Source organism: Gossypium raimondii, chromosome 2 (genome assembly GCF_025698545.1).
Source record: "Gossypium raimondii isolate GPD5lz chromosome 2, ASM2569854v1, whole genome shotgun sequence".
Lineage (NCBI taxonomy): Eukaryota > Viridiplantae > Streptophyta > Magnoliopsida > Malvales > Malvaceae > Gossypium > Gossypium raimondii.
Genome location: NC_068566.1, coordinates 23,490,095 through 23,505,490, shown reverse-complemented (window position 1 = coordinate 23,505,490; position 15,396 = coordinate 23,490,095). Strand labels below are relative to the sequence as shown.

At 34.8% G+C, this 15,396-nt stretch overlaps 1 non-coding gene across 1 annotated transcript; it reads right to left on the bottom strand.

Moving 5' to 3' along the window:
* Positions 1–697: 697 nt before the first annotated feature.
* On the bottom strand, positions 698–803 carry LOC128039321 (small nucleolar RNA R71). Its single transcript, XR_008193825.1, has one exon. It is a non-coding gene; the product is annotated as a small nucleolar RNA R71 (small nucleolar RNA).
* Positions 804–15,396: the final 14,593 nt, after the last annotated feature.

Genomic DNA, 15,396 nt, shown 5'->3' with positions numbered 1-15,396 from the left:
CACTTGCACATTCCGTCCTTCCAAGTTTTTGGCACCGTTGCCGGGGACTATTTTAAAAGTCATTATTTGTGAATTTGTTTATTTTACATTTTTATTTATTTTCTGTTCAATTTTAACTTAATTAAGTTTTTCTGTGTTTGTTTCAAGTGGTTATGAGTATTGATAGAATCATCAATTTCCTCCCCATAGATCCTAAGATTGAAAGAACTTTTCGACAACAAAGAAGACAAGCAAGTCAGAGAAGGACAGAAGAGATGAACTAGGAAAGTCCAAATCAAGGAAACGGAGCAAACCCTTCTCAAAATCCTATCCTTATTGCTTATGATAAGGATAGAGCCCTAAGACAGTATGTCATGCCAGTGTTTCATGATCTTAATCCAGGTATTAGAGGACCCAAACTAGAGGCGCAACAGTTCGAGCTAAAGCTAGTCATGTTTCAAATGCTTCAGACAGTGGGCAAATTTAGTGGAATCCATACTGAAGATCCTCATCTTCACTTAAGACTATTTATGGAGGTGATTTATTCTTTCAAGTTAGCCGGATTACCAAAGATGTGCTACGATTAAAGCTATTTCCATAGTCGCTAAGGGACAAAGCTCGAGCCTAGTTGAACTAATTGCCACCAAATTCAATTTCCACATGGCACGAGTTAGCAAAAAGATTCCATGTGAAGTATTTCCTGCCTAGCAAGAATACTAAGTTGAGGAATGAGATCACTATTTTCCAACAAATGGATGATGAGTCCTTCTATGAGGTATGGAACGGTACAAAGTATTTTTACAGAAATGCCCTCATCAGGGAATCCCTTATTACATCCAACTTGAGACTTTCTATAATGGTCTCAATGTCTACACGAGCATGATAGTGGACGCTCTAGGTAATGGTGCCCTCTTCTCTAAGTCTTATAACAAGGCTTATGAAATCATCGAGAGGATTTCTAGTAACAATTATCAATGCCCAACCAATCGAGTAGGGTCAAGAAGACGAGTTGCTGGAGTACATGAAGTGGAAACTATCACTTCACTTGCATCTCAGGTATCTTTAATATCATCAATGCTTAAATTTTTTACCACTAATGGGTTTAATAGTTTTACAGCTAAGCCATCGAACCAATTTGAAAATATAGCCTATGTCCGTTGTGAGGAAGGACATTTTTTTGAAGAATGTCCATTGAACCCAGAATTTGTGTATTACACGATCAACCAGAACTACAATCGAGGAGAGCAAGGACTGCAACCCAGTTCCTATAACCCATTGTGGTGAAACCACTCGAATTCTTTCTGGAGTAGCCCAAGGCCTAAAACTAATAACACTTATACACAACCCAGACAGATCCAGCCACTTGTTTTTTTGCCAACAAGTTCAGAAACCAACTCAAACTGAACCCTCCAATAACTTAGAGAACCTATTGAAGGCATATACGGTTAAAATGATGCCACTCTAAGGAATATGGAGAATCAAGTAGGTCAACTTGCCACCGAACTTAGAAATTGTCCACAAGGTCATTTACCTTGTGATACGGAGAATCCAAGGAATGCTAGGAAGGAACATTGTAAAACGTTAACATTAAGATATTCTTTTTAAAAAACAAAGACTAGGAGAATTTGAGACGGTAGCCCTGACGAAGGAATACAGTGCATATTTTCAAGACAAACTAACCCCAAAGTTGAAAGATCTTGGATTTTTTACCATACCTTGCAAAATTGGAGCAACATATTGTGGTAAGACAATATGTGATTTGGGTGCAAGTATCAACTTGATGCCCATGTCAATATTTAGGAAACTGGGGATTCGTAAAGGTAGACCTACAACGATTACACTTTAATTAGCAAATCAAACTTTAGCACATCCAGAAGGAAAAATTGAGGATGTATTGGTACGTGTAGACAAATTTATTTTTCCTATTGACTTTGTTATTCTAGACTTTGAAGTAGATAAAGAGGTGCCAATCATCATAGGAATGCCTTTTCTAGCAACTGGAAAGACCCTTATCGATGTGCAAAAGGGCGAACTTATTATATGTGTTTAGGACAATCAGGTAACATTTAATGTTTTTAAGTCTATACGATTTCCTGACACAATTGATGATTGTTCTGTAGTATCCGATTTAGAGAAATTAATCATGGAAAGAGAACTTCAATTTTTTGAAGACCCGTTGGAGCAAAATTTGACATCAGACCCTCCAGGTGATGAAGAGGAAGATGAACACTTAGCTTTGCTACAAGCTAATGACAGGGGATTTAGTCGACATTCCTGCTTTCAATCTTTGGACTTAGAGAAAATGGATTATGCCCAACAAAAGCGTCAATCGAGGAGCCACCTAAATTAGAACTGAAGGTAGTTCCCTCACATTTAAAATATGTTTATTTAGGCAACGCTTCTACTTTGCCTGTGATTATTTCAGTGGAATTAACCGTAGAGCAAGAAGAGAAACTCATCCAAGTATTAAAACAATTCAAGAAGGCTATTGGATGGACCACAACCGATATTTGTGGCATTAGTACATCTGTATGCATGCACAAGATCATCGTGGAAGTTGGCGAGAAAGGGACGATTGATGGAGAACAAAGACTGAATCCCATCATGAAGGACATTGTAAAGAAAGAAATCATTAAGTGGTTAGATGCGGGTATAATTTACTCCATCACAGACAGTTCATGGTTACCTAGTTAATGATTTCTTTCTTTATCATTGATTACCAGTCCATCACAGACAGTTCATGGTAAAGAATGAAATGAGGTATTATAGTCATAGGGAATGAAAAGAATGAGCTCATACCAACTAGAACGGTTACGGGATGGAGAATTTACATCGATTACCGAAAGTTGAACAAGCAGACAAGGAAGGATCCTTTTCCTTTGTCATTTTTGGACCAAATGCTGGATAGACTCGTGGGGAAAGAATATTACCATTTTCTAGATGGATATTCGGGTATAATTAGATTACAGTAGCACCAGAAGTCAACACAAGGTAACATTCACATGTTCCTACGGTATATTTGCATTTAGACGCATGCCATTTCATTTATGTAATGCACCTGCTACATTTTAAAGATGTATGATGTCTATTTTTACTAACATGGTTGAGAAGTATTTAGAAGTATTTATGAATGATTTTTAAGTATTCGAAAATACACATGATGATTGCCGAGCAAATCTAGACAAGGTACTAAGGTGTTGCGAAGAAACAAATCTTGTACTCAACTAGGAAAACTGTCATTTCATGGTACGAGAAGGTATTGTTCTAGGGCATAAATGGAATTGAGGTAGATAAAAAAAAGGTAGATGTCATTGAAAGCTCTCACCTCCAACATTTGTAAAAAGTGTTAGGAGCTTTTGGGGCCACGCTGGTTTCTATCAGAGATTTATTAAGGATTTCTCCAAAATTGCTAAACCTTTATACAAATTATTGGAGAAGGACACGATGTTTAAATTCGATGAGGAGTGTTTAAAAGCTTTCAATGATTTGAAAAGCTGGTTAGTTTTAGCACCCATAATCATCACACCAGGCTGGGATTTGCCATTTGGACTAATGTGTGATGCAAGTGACTTCGCAATAAGAGCTGTCATGGGCCAGTGAAGGAAAAAAGTTTTTCACCCCATCTGTTACGCAACTTAGAGTCTGACGGGAGCTCAGTTGAATTATACGATAACAGAGAAAGAGTTACTTGCTATTATGTTTTCTTTTGACAAGTTTTGATCTTATCTTGTAGGTACCAAAGTGATTGTCTATACGGGTCATTTAGAAGTTAAGTATTTACTTGCCAAGAAAGACGATAAACTAATATTGATCCAATGGCTACTTCTACTCCAAGAGTTCGATCTAGAAATTCAACATCGAAAAGGGGTAGAAAACCAAGTAGCAGACCACTTGTCTAGATTAGAGCCGCAAGAAGATAATTCTCCACTTATACCCATTCAGGAGGCATTCCCAAATGAACACATACTGAAGGTAAATCATGTCCACAATACCCCTCGGTTTGCTGATATTACTAACTATTTAGCTTCAAGTTTGATTTTGATTGATAAGATATATCATCAATAGAAAAAGTTTCTTTACGATGTGAACTACTATTTTGGGGAAGAGCCATACTTGTTTCAAAAGCGTACAGATCAAATGATCAGGAGATGCGTGGCAGAAGATGAAGTGCAGAAGATTTTATATCATTGTCACACAGCTCTGATTGGGGGACGCTTTGGAGGTACACGTACTGCGGGCAAGGTATTGCAAGCCAGATTCTTTTGGCCGACACTATTCAAAGATGCATATGCTTACGTAAAGAGTTGTGATCAATGTCAAAGGGTTGGAAACATCACCAAAAGAAATGAGATCCTCGAACAAACATCATTAAGGTAGAATTATTCGATGTTTGGGGTATTGACTTTCTCAGTAATTTCCCTCAATCTTTTGGTCCCAAGTACATATTGGTAGTAGTAGACTATGTGTCTAAGTGGGTCGAGGCCGAGGCATATCTGACGAACTATGCTAAGGTTGTGACAAAGTGTTTGCAGAAGCATGTGTTCACAAGGTTTGGAACCTCGAGAGCTATCATCAGTGATGAAAAGTCCCATTTTATGAACAAATGGTTGAAATGGTTACTCGACAAACATGGAGTGAAGCACAAGGTTGGCACACCTTTCCATCCACAGATCAATTGGCAAGCTAAACTAGCGAACAAAGAAATAAATGGCATACTTGAGAAGGTAGCTTGCTTGAATAGACGAGATTGGTCCGAAAGACTGGATGATGCTTTATGGGCCTACAGGACAACATACAAGACACCTTCAGGGATGTCACCCTATAAGTTGGTTTTTGGGAAAGCTTGTCATCTGCCCTTGGAGTTAGAGCACAAAGCTTACTGGGCTTTACAATAACTCAACTTGGATCTTAAGCTTGCTAAAGAGAAACGAATGCTTCAACTCAACAAGTTAGAAAATTTTTGAATGTTCTCATATGAGAATGCCAAATTACTCAAGGAAAGACTTAAAAGATGGCATGACAAGCACATTTGAGTTCGAGAATTTGAAGCAGGTCAGCGAGTCTTGTTATTCAATTCTAGATTAAGGTTCTTTCCAGGTAAGCTGAAATCACATTGGTCCAGTCCATTTACGATTCACCAAGTTTTTCCATACGGAGTTGTCGAACTTCAAAGTAAGGGAGGTAATTTTTGAGTCAATGCTCAGCGCTTAAAACATTACTGGGGGGATAGAGTTGAACGGGATCAAATCTCGTTCATTTCATCAGAAATTTAATTTTTCTCGTTTCTCTTTTTAAATAAATGATTTAGGGTATATTTTTGGGATTAATATGTTTAAATAAATTCTTTAAGTCTAGGTACTTAATTAAACTATTTTCAAAATTTGGTTGCTCTTTTTGTAAATATTAAAAATTAGATGCCTATTTTTTGTAAATATTTTCAAAAGACATCTAGAATAAATGTTTTTAATTTAATTTAATAAATAAAATGATAATAATTAATATACAAATTATATATTATAATATAATTAATTATTATCAACTTTGCATAAAATTAGGATTAGTTTAAATTTGATCATATTTTATTTAATAAGTTTTTATTTTAATAAATTTATAGCAAATAATAATTTAATATGCATTATATTAATTATTAATTGTTGTTAACTTTGTGTAGAATTAGAACTTAAAATATTTTAATTATTAAATTGTTCTAAGAATTCTAATTAAACTCTTACATTTTTTGCCTATAAATTCCACCAACCTTCTCCATCATTCATCAATCATCAATCCAACTTTCATTCACCCATTCCACCATCAATCCTAGTATCCAAAAACTACCAGCAATAGCACTGCCCAGCAGCCCTATTCGGCCAGTAACTCACCCCGTATACACTTGGCACACCTGGCCAGTATCTCATCCCGTACGCAACTACATCCATTACGCTGCTACTACCTTGCACGTCCTACTCTGCGCGCATCGTGCCACTCCCAGCTCCAGCTTGTGTGTGCCAACACTGCTGCTCGCCTAACGTTGCTCCCTGCTACCCAAATAGCTACTCACGCCAGGCCCTGCTGCTCCCTCGCACATCTGCCCACACGCCCAGCAGCTTCCCAGTATCCGTGTGGCACACCAACCTTGCTACTCTCACCAACACCCCACACTTAGTCGATAACCCTCTAACCATCCCTAAATTGACCTTTTTTGCTTTATATTAATTTCTTTGAGTTCCCCTAAATTTCAATTTTATTTAACTATTTAATTTTTCAATTTATTGAATTATTAATATTTTATACTTTAAATTTTTGAGAAAAATATTTTTTTCCATCTTATGTTCAGGTTAATCATGCCTCGCAGAAGACCTCATGCTTCTATCCAAATTGGTACATCACAAAACAAATTCCACTGTGAAGAAGCCAAAGAGAGATATGAAAGCATTTTCAAGAATCAACAGATGCATCTAGAAAAAGGCTTTACACTGAAAGAAATCAACTATATTGATTTCATGGCGCGCATTCAACAAAATACTGAAGCTCTCAATTGGGAGTTGTTTTGTAAGAAAAGACCTAGTGTAGATGAGGAGTTAGGTCGTGAATTTTATGTGAATTTGACCTTAAGCGAATTGATGGAAATCTCTGTCTGAGGAATCAAGGTACCGATAAGCTCAAATGCTATTAATGAATTCTTTGAATTACCTGATTTTGAAGATGATGAGTATTCTTCTTTGATCAGAAATATTGAGATTGAAAATCTACAATAAATTCTCAAGGAACTTAATGTTCTAGGTCCTAAGTGGACTGTGTCAAAGTAAAGAATTCACACTTGTCGTAGAGAATATTTGACACCACTAGTGAAGGTATGTTTATATTTCATTCGATTCAGCCTTATGCCTATTTCACATGGGACTACAATTTCATTAGAGCGAATGTTCTTATTTTACTCGATTTTAACTAGAAAGACCATTGATGTGGGAAAAATCATCCTAAGAGAAATACAGAGTTGTACCGCTATACGTTCCGGCTCAGCTTACTTTCCCTTTATGATAATAAGTTTGTGCTTGAAAGCTAAAATTCTTATAAAGTAAAGAAGACAGGTTATAGCCAGGGCACAATCACAGATTGGGACCTCTACCGAATAGCCAGAGACTCTGTTCTACAGCAACGAATTAAAGAAAATGAGGATCCCGAAGAATAAGAAGAATAAGAAGCCACAGAGATTGAACCAATGTAGTCAGCTGAAATCCCTGATAAGACAAAACCAATGGAACTAGTAACAGAACCTGAAGTCGTAACATCAATGTTCAGGACTCAATCACCTTGCCCAGATCTTTGAGATGAGCTATCAAAGTTCATGGACATAATGCAACATATACAGTGGCAGAAACAAGCTTACTGGAGATATTCAAAAATATGGGATGACTCAATAAGAAGCGTTCTTACGAAAATATTCAATGACCCGTTTATTTTTGTGCCTAAGTTTCTAGATGTCATATTTGAACCAAGGAGTTCACTATTGAAGAAAGAGCGAAGCGATTCATGCAAAAACAAAGACGATGGAGCAAAAGATGAGTCGAATTCTGAGGGATCTGCAAATAAATAAAATGGGGGGATCTTGACTTTATTTTATTTCCATTATTAGGTTATTTAATATTTTAGGATTAGGTTTTATTAAGAATTTTATTTTTCACATAATAAAACAAGAGGTGGAAATCAGAAATAAATATGAACAAGCAGCAAAGTACATAGTGTGACAATAGATATATACATGTCTATATTGGATCTAGAGAGAGCTTGGTACTTAAGAGTTAAATTGACTCACCTCCGCCTTTCTAGAATCCTACCTGGCGTATAGTATCTATTCACTTTTAACAATGAGGACATTGTTCATCTTAAGTAGGGGGATCGAAAAATTGAAATTATTTCCTCTTAGAATAAAATTTTCTTTTAGTTATGATTAGGTTATATTTTTTTCAAAAATTTGAATTTTTTTTAAGTATGCAAAACTTCGGTATAAATAAAGTTTGATTATTTCAATAATTGATATGTTAGCTGAATTATGACATAAATGTATTTTTAATAAAGCATGCAAATTATACCATAAAATTTTTAGATCTTTAGGAAAGTTAGGCATGTATGAAAGTTTAAGTCACCAGAATTGACTTAGTAGTTTATTGAGGTGAAATCCTAGGAAGCATGAAATGTTGAAAATGATTTTGGCAACTTTTGTTTGGACCGTTTGAGCCTTTCAAGCCAACCTTGATGAATTTTTATTCTTTGAAACCCAACTTTGAGACTATATGGACTAATTTTATTTGAACCCTTGCAATATTTAGCCATCACTATTCTCTTAATTATCATTAAATTGGCCCCAACACTAGACTCAGTACTATTCAGAATGTTCTTTGATAATAAGTTTGGGGGACTTGAAAAGAAGTATCAAATGCTCAAAAAAATTGTAGTACATATAGCAAAATGCTAAAAAAAATGGAAAAGCATATGTACTTGAAAGAAAATAGATATACAAAAGAGCATGTGAAAGCAAAGTAAGTTGATGTATTGAAGGTAAATACTCTGAAGGTTCAATTAAAGCTAAGTCTAGGGTTTTTAGCCTAAATTTATCTATCTTTTACCTACCCCTAGCCTAGCCACATTACAACCTTTTTAAAGACCTATTGATTCAAGTTCCTATGCTACCTACATTAGTAGAGAGAAATTGCTATGATCAACATATGAAGGCATAAGTTAAACTTAATGATCGCAACTTAATCTTGAAATAGGGAATTAAAACAAATTGGTAGGGATTTAACGTGTCTTTATTAGGAAGTATTTAGTCTATTTTTGATATCATAATAATAATTGAGATTAATTTGAATGATATGTATACTTAAGTAGCATAAATCAAATTTCTTGTTCTTGAGCATAGTATACTAAAATCATAATTTTGTGAAGAATGTTGTTCGAAAGGAAATTTTTTCAAAGTTGTTTCCTAGAAATTCTTTTCAAATTTGTGCATTACTCAGGACAAGAAAAGAATTAAGTTTGAGGGTGTGGAAACACGAAAATATACACAGATTTTCATGCCCTTTTAAAATCAAATTCATGTAGTTTCGGTAAAATTCTTGTCGAAAAATATATAATAATTATAAAATAATTAAATTGCACTCAAATTATGAATATGTTGAATTTTAATTAATTTTATATCAAATTTTGATTAATTATGATTATTTTTGACAAGTTTGCACGAAGGGCGAAAAACGGCTCGCAGACACTACTAGAAGCACAAAACCAAGAAGTAACTTTGAAGCATTAAAGTGAATTAATTTTTTAGCCTAAGACGGTCCAAATTATGTTTATTAATTCATAATATAATTAATTTTAATTTTAATCCAATTTAATTTGGGTTAGATAAATTATTGTTAATTAGTTATGAAAAAGGGCTAGTTGAACTGAACCGAGAAAACCAATCCAACCGAGCACTGGGCATCCCAAAATCATCCCACATGCTGACCCAATCATCTTGTTTGGCTGGTTATTTGGATTCCAAAATGGCTATTAAAGACTCCTTCAATTTGCATTTAAACCCCTCCACTATTCATGCCTTTCAAGATTTGCCAATACCTGAAAATAGCATGTTTGAAATCTTCAAACATGCCACATGTGTGGCCGGCCATGGGGGGAGTCTTTGGCTGCTGTTTTTGGCTATTTTTAGAAGCCTTCTCAACCTATAAATGCCCCCTTTGGCTGCTCACTTCAAACACATCTCAAAACCATTCATTCTTCACTTTTCTCTCTTCATTGTTCTTCATTTCCTTCCCTATTTCCTTGCCGATTTCAACTCTTGAAAAAGAGTCCTTCAACTACCATTTAGAGCAGTATTCAAGTGTTCATGGAAGCCTCAGTTCAACAAGAACAAGCAGAGAAGGAAGACCAGATTGAACTAGTCAAGCCTCGAAGAAACACCGGATTTGATTCTTGTGCCTTATCCTTTTTTATTTTATTGTTGTTGTTATGAACATGTCTATGAATATTTGTGATGATATGTTCAATTTAATAAATATGGCTTAAATTTAATTCATGTTAGGTTGATTGCATTTCGTCTACTTGACTTATTAAAATTGTGTTTGTGTTGTTATAGGCCTCGGTAAGATGTTCGATTAAGTAAAACCATGACTAAGTTATTCTTGCATTACAATTGTAAGGTAACTAATGAATTAATTATTTAAACATATTGAAATTGTAATTAATTGACACGATACTTAATCAGTGCATGTTTAATCATCTAAGGTAGCTGAGGGTTAAATTAGCAATGGTATCTAACGATACATAAGCCTTTTGTAGCTTGCAAGATTATTGTGATTAAACTATTTGAAGGTAGAAATACATTGTTACCTTATGTAATCTTTTATATGCTTATGAGATTGAATTAATTGTTTGAATTGACATAGAGATATGTACAAGAGATTATTTTAATTTCATAAGTATGTATGTGCATTAACACATTTGATTAGTAAAATTTGTTTAATCTGTTAAATTGACATAGAGATATAGTCAAGAGATAAATGGATTTTGGTAGGTAAGTTTGCTCATAAGTTAGCAAATTACAAAGTTGCCACGAAATTATTCAGTAACAACATAAACATGAGTTTAATAATTCTAAGTTAAGAAATGTAATTAATCTAGCACAATTATGTCATCTTGATTTAGAATCATCTTTTGAAATTGTTCATTGGAACTTTTATTTTATTTTTATTTATTTTACTTAGTTAAAAATCTTAGTTTTAATCACCTCCTCAAATCAAAATATTTTCTCAAACAAAGTGTTTTAATTGCATTCATAAATAATTCTTTTCACAGTCCCTGTGGGTAAGATAACTCGACATTTACTTGTCACTTTATTACTTGTTGCGATTGTGTACACTTGCACATTTTCGTCGTTCCAAGTTTTTGGCGTCGTTGCCAGGGACTGTTTTAAAAGTCTTTAATTTCTGAATTTGTTAAATTTACGTTTTGATTTATTTTTCTTGTCAATTTTAACTTAATTAATTTTTTCTATGTTTGTTTCAGGTGTTTATAAGTATTGATCAAATCATGGATTTACTCCCCGTAGATCCTGAGATTGATAGATCTTTTCGATAATGAAGACAACAACCATGTCAGAGAAAGACTGAAAAGATGAACTACGAAAATCCAAATCAAGTAAACGGAGCAAACCCTGGTCAAAATCCCATCCTTGTTGCTTATGATAGGGATAGAGCTCTAAGACACTATGACATGCTAGAGTTTCATGATCTTAATCAGGGAATTAGCAGACCCAAAATCAAGGCTTATGAAATCATCGAAAGAATTTCCAGTAACAATTATCAATGGCCAACCAATCGAGTAGTGTCAAGAAGACGAGTCGCTAGAGTACATGAAGTGGACGCTCTCACTTTACTTGCATCTCAGGTATCCTCAATATCCTTAATGCTTAAAAATTTTACCACTAATTCGTTTAATAGTTTTGCAGCTCAACCACCAAACCAATTTGAAAATATAGCCTATATCTATTATGGGGAAGGAAATTTGTTCAAAGAATGTCCATCGAACCCAGAATCCGTGTATTGCATAGGTAACTAGAACCAAAATTGAGGAAGACAAGGAGTGCAACCAAATTCCTATAACATATCGTGGTGAAACCACCCGAATTTTTCCTGGAGTAACCAAGGGGGCTCGAACTAGTAACACTTATGCACAACCTATACTGACCCTGCCACCTGTTTTCCCCCAACAAGTTCAAAAACAAACTCAAGTTGAACCCTCAAATAGCTTAGAGAACCTACCGAAGGCATATGTGGCAAAAAATGACGCCACTCTAAGGAATTTGGAGAATCAAGTAGGTCAACTTGCCACTGAACATAGAAACCATCCACAAGGTTCTTTACCTAGTGATACAGAGAATTCGAGGAGTCCTAGGAAGAAACATTGTAAAGCATTGATATTGAAGAGTTGAAAGACATTTCTTCAAAAGGTCATCAAAATCTAGGCTCAAAAATTGTCCAACTCGATTAGATCAAACTGTCTCGATAATTTTTCCTAGCTAATTCTGTAATTCATTTTTGAATTCTTTGAACTTTTCAAGGGTTTCAGACTTATGGCGCATGAGATAAACATACCCATATCTACTGAAATCATCAATGAAAGTAATGAACTATTAAAATCCACCTTTGGCCTGTGTATTAATAGGTCTACATACATCAGTATGTACTAGGCCCAATAAATCACTAGCTCCTCACTTTTACCAGTAAAAGGAGCTTTAGTCATTTTCCCCATTAAGTAAGATTCACATACTTCAATTTGTTCGAAAATAAATGAATCCAAGAAACCATCTTTTTGGAATTTGGATATGCGTTTCTCACTTAAGTGGCCCAAACGACAATGCCAAATATAAGTTTGATTTGAGTAATTTATTTTAGATCTTTTAGTATTTATGTTGTAAATGGAATTAACTTGATCTAAAATATACAGGCCATTCACCAATTATGCCGAACCATAGAAAATATTATTGAGACAAAAGGAACAACAATTATTCTTAATAACTATCTCAAAACCAATTTTGTCCAACCAAGAAATTGAAATAATGTTCTTAGTCAAACTAGGCACAAAAAAAATCCTCTGAACATAAAACAAATCCACTCGGCAAAGACAAATTCTATGTCCCTACAACTAATGCAACAACTTTTGCTCCATTTCCAACTCTTAGGTCCACATCTCCTTTAGCCAGAAACTTACTCCTTTGAAGTCCCTGTACAGAAGTACAAATGTGAGAACAACAACCAGTATCTAATACCTAAGAAGTAATAGTTGATAAATTAATATCAATAACATAACTACCTGAAGCAGACGCTCCGCTTGCTTTGGCCTTCTTAACTTCCTCAAGATAGGGCAGTTCCTTTCCCAATGTCCAGTCACACCACAATAGAAGCATTTTCCTTCCTTAGCGACCTCTCATTTGGGCTTTAGTGCAACCTTTCAATTTTTAGATTAGGGCCTTCCATTGCCCTTAGGCTTTGCCGTAGTTTTAGTTTTACCCTTGCCCTTGTTATCGCAGACCATCAGAATGGGATTGAAGCCTTTTTCATGTTACCTTCAGCAGTTCGCAACAAGCTGAGTAACTGTGGTGGATTCTTGTCAATTTCATTCATATTGAAATTGAGGACAAACTGGCTTAGCTATCAAGCAATGATTGCAGAACAACATCAATGGCCAACTCTTGGCTCAGCGGAAATCCAAGTTTAGACAGGCTTTCTATATAGCATATCATCTTAAGAGCAAGAGGTCTTACTAGGCTTCCTTCCGCCAGCTTACATTGGAATAGGGCCTTAGATAAAGTTCTCTTGTCATTCTTGCCCTTCATAAAGTTATTTTTGGTGCTCGATCATATGATAAGCAACCATGTCCTCGTGTTGCTTCTGAACCTCAGGATTCATAGTGGCAAGCATATGACATCCAACATCTACCATGTCATCAATATACTTCTTGTTAACATCTCTATCGGCCTTCGAGGCATTACTAGGTGGTTCATTAGGAATGGGTTGTCCAATGACATAATTTATGTTCTTTCTTGAGGACAATCCTCAAGTTACGGAACCAGTCAAGGAAATTCAAACCATTTAATTTGTCCTACTCTAGGATCGATCACAATGAAAGTGAATTTGTGTTTGGAACCATAATATATCTAAAATAATAAAATATTCAAGTGAGTAAGTTGACCAAGTTTATATTAACCATAAAATTACTTCATTAAATGATGCTCCCACTATTTTATTCAAAATTAATAACCTTCATATTTTAATTTCAGAAAGAGTTTCTTAAAAGTTTTTCTAGTGGGTAAAGATTCATGTTTCACCTCCTCTTAAGTCAACTTTGGGTTTTGTTGAGTGTAAATAATGCAAATGTGCAAGTGTACACGTCGATTCAAGTAATATAATGATGATTGAGTATCATCTCCACAGGGATCGAAAGTTGATTTGAATTGGTAAGTATTATTGAAGATTGAAAGAATGAAATTGTGCAAAAGGAACAAAGTACAAATTGGTAAAGGAAATTAATGAATGAACTAATAGTATCAATTATAACTGAAAAATGACCAAACAATCTAGATGTCATGGCAAATCACAAGGAACAAGTAGAGAGTATTTCTGTTGTTGAACGATAAAGGTTGAAATTACTCATGGGTTATTTTCATAACATAATAATGCCATGGAAAAGTTATGACTAAACTATTGCTCAGATATTTACTACTGCTATCTACTTCTTTCGAGAATAAACTCTAATTATTATTCGGAGTCTGTGTATGTTTACAAGACTACCAAATGATAACCCAACCAATGTTCTATACTTATACAAATCACAACTTTTATGTCTAGAGTGTTGCAGATATTCTTTCAAATACTCACATGTATCATTTGATTAATAATCTGATGTATTTAATGCTTTTAGATTCAAATCCATCTAAGTTCATAACATGCAATCAACTATTTCTAGAGCATGCATGCATTCCAAATAAACAAGAATCGAATGAAACAATAAATTACAAGTATATCATGGGCATTATAGTTAATTCAATATTCACCGAAATAATTCCAACCCAAAGATAATTAGCTCATGGGTTTGGCGATGAAATCCAAAATTAAATCATTCATCAACATACTTCAAGTTTCACGAATCACAGAATTTAAAACCAAGAAAATAGAACAAAGGCAGAACTGCAGGAAGTTCTCGCTGCATTCTAACTTATTATCCAGATTCTACGTAAAACCCAAGGTAGATTTCTCTTTCCTCTTCTTCGCGTCTGTAATCTCCCCTTCTTTAGCTGCTCCCTTCTTATCTTCTAAATTACTGCATCAGATTCTATTTTAGCGAGAGTAACTGCTCTCTTTCATTTGTTTTTTTCCACACAATTCATGTGTGTCCTTTCTTCCATTTGCTCTCCTATTTTTATAGGGTAGATTCGTCCCTCTCAACACACCTCTTTCACTTCTTTTTTTAGGGTGATTTATCTGGTACACGTACAGCTGGCTGAGAGTGACATGGATTGAGTGTTGCATCATCTGTCTGGAATTTCCATGGCATTTCTATTGGCAATCTATCCTACCATTTGTCATGGCAACGTTTCACCTCCTTCGTTCTCTTTTCCTTTTCCTATTTTCCTTCTTCTTGCGTCTTTCATCCTACTTGCACCTACGACCAAAGACTACCAAACCTCTTTCCAGTAATTAAAAGTAACATAAATTTATAGTTGAAACACAATCCAAGCTTTAATATGCAATGCTCTAATAGTTATTCTAAAATGTAAAAATATTTTCTTAATTACAAGAAAATACTTCAGTTAAGAGGCCTGAAATATAACTCTTTTTAAGAGTTATCAGCTTTACTCTAAAGATT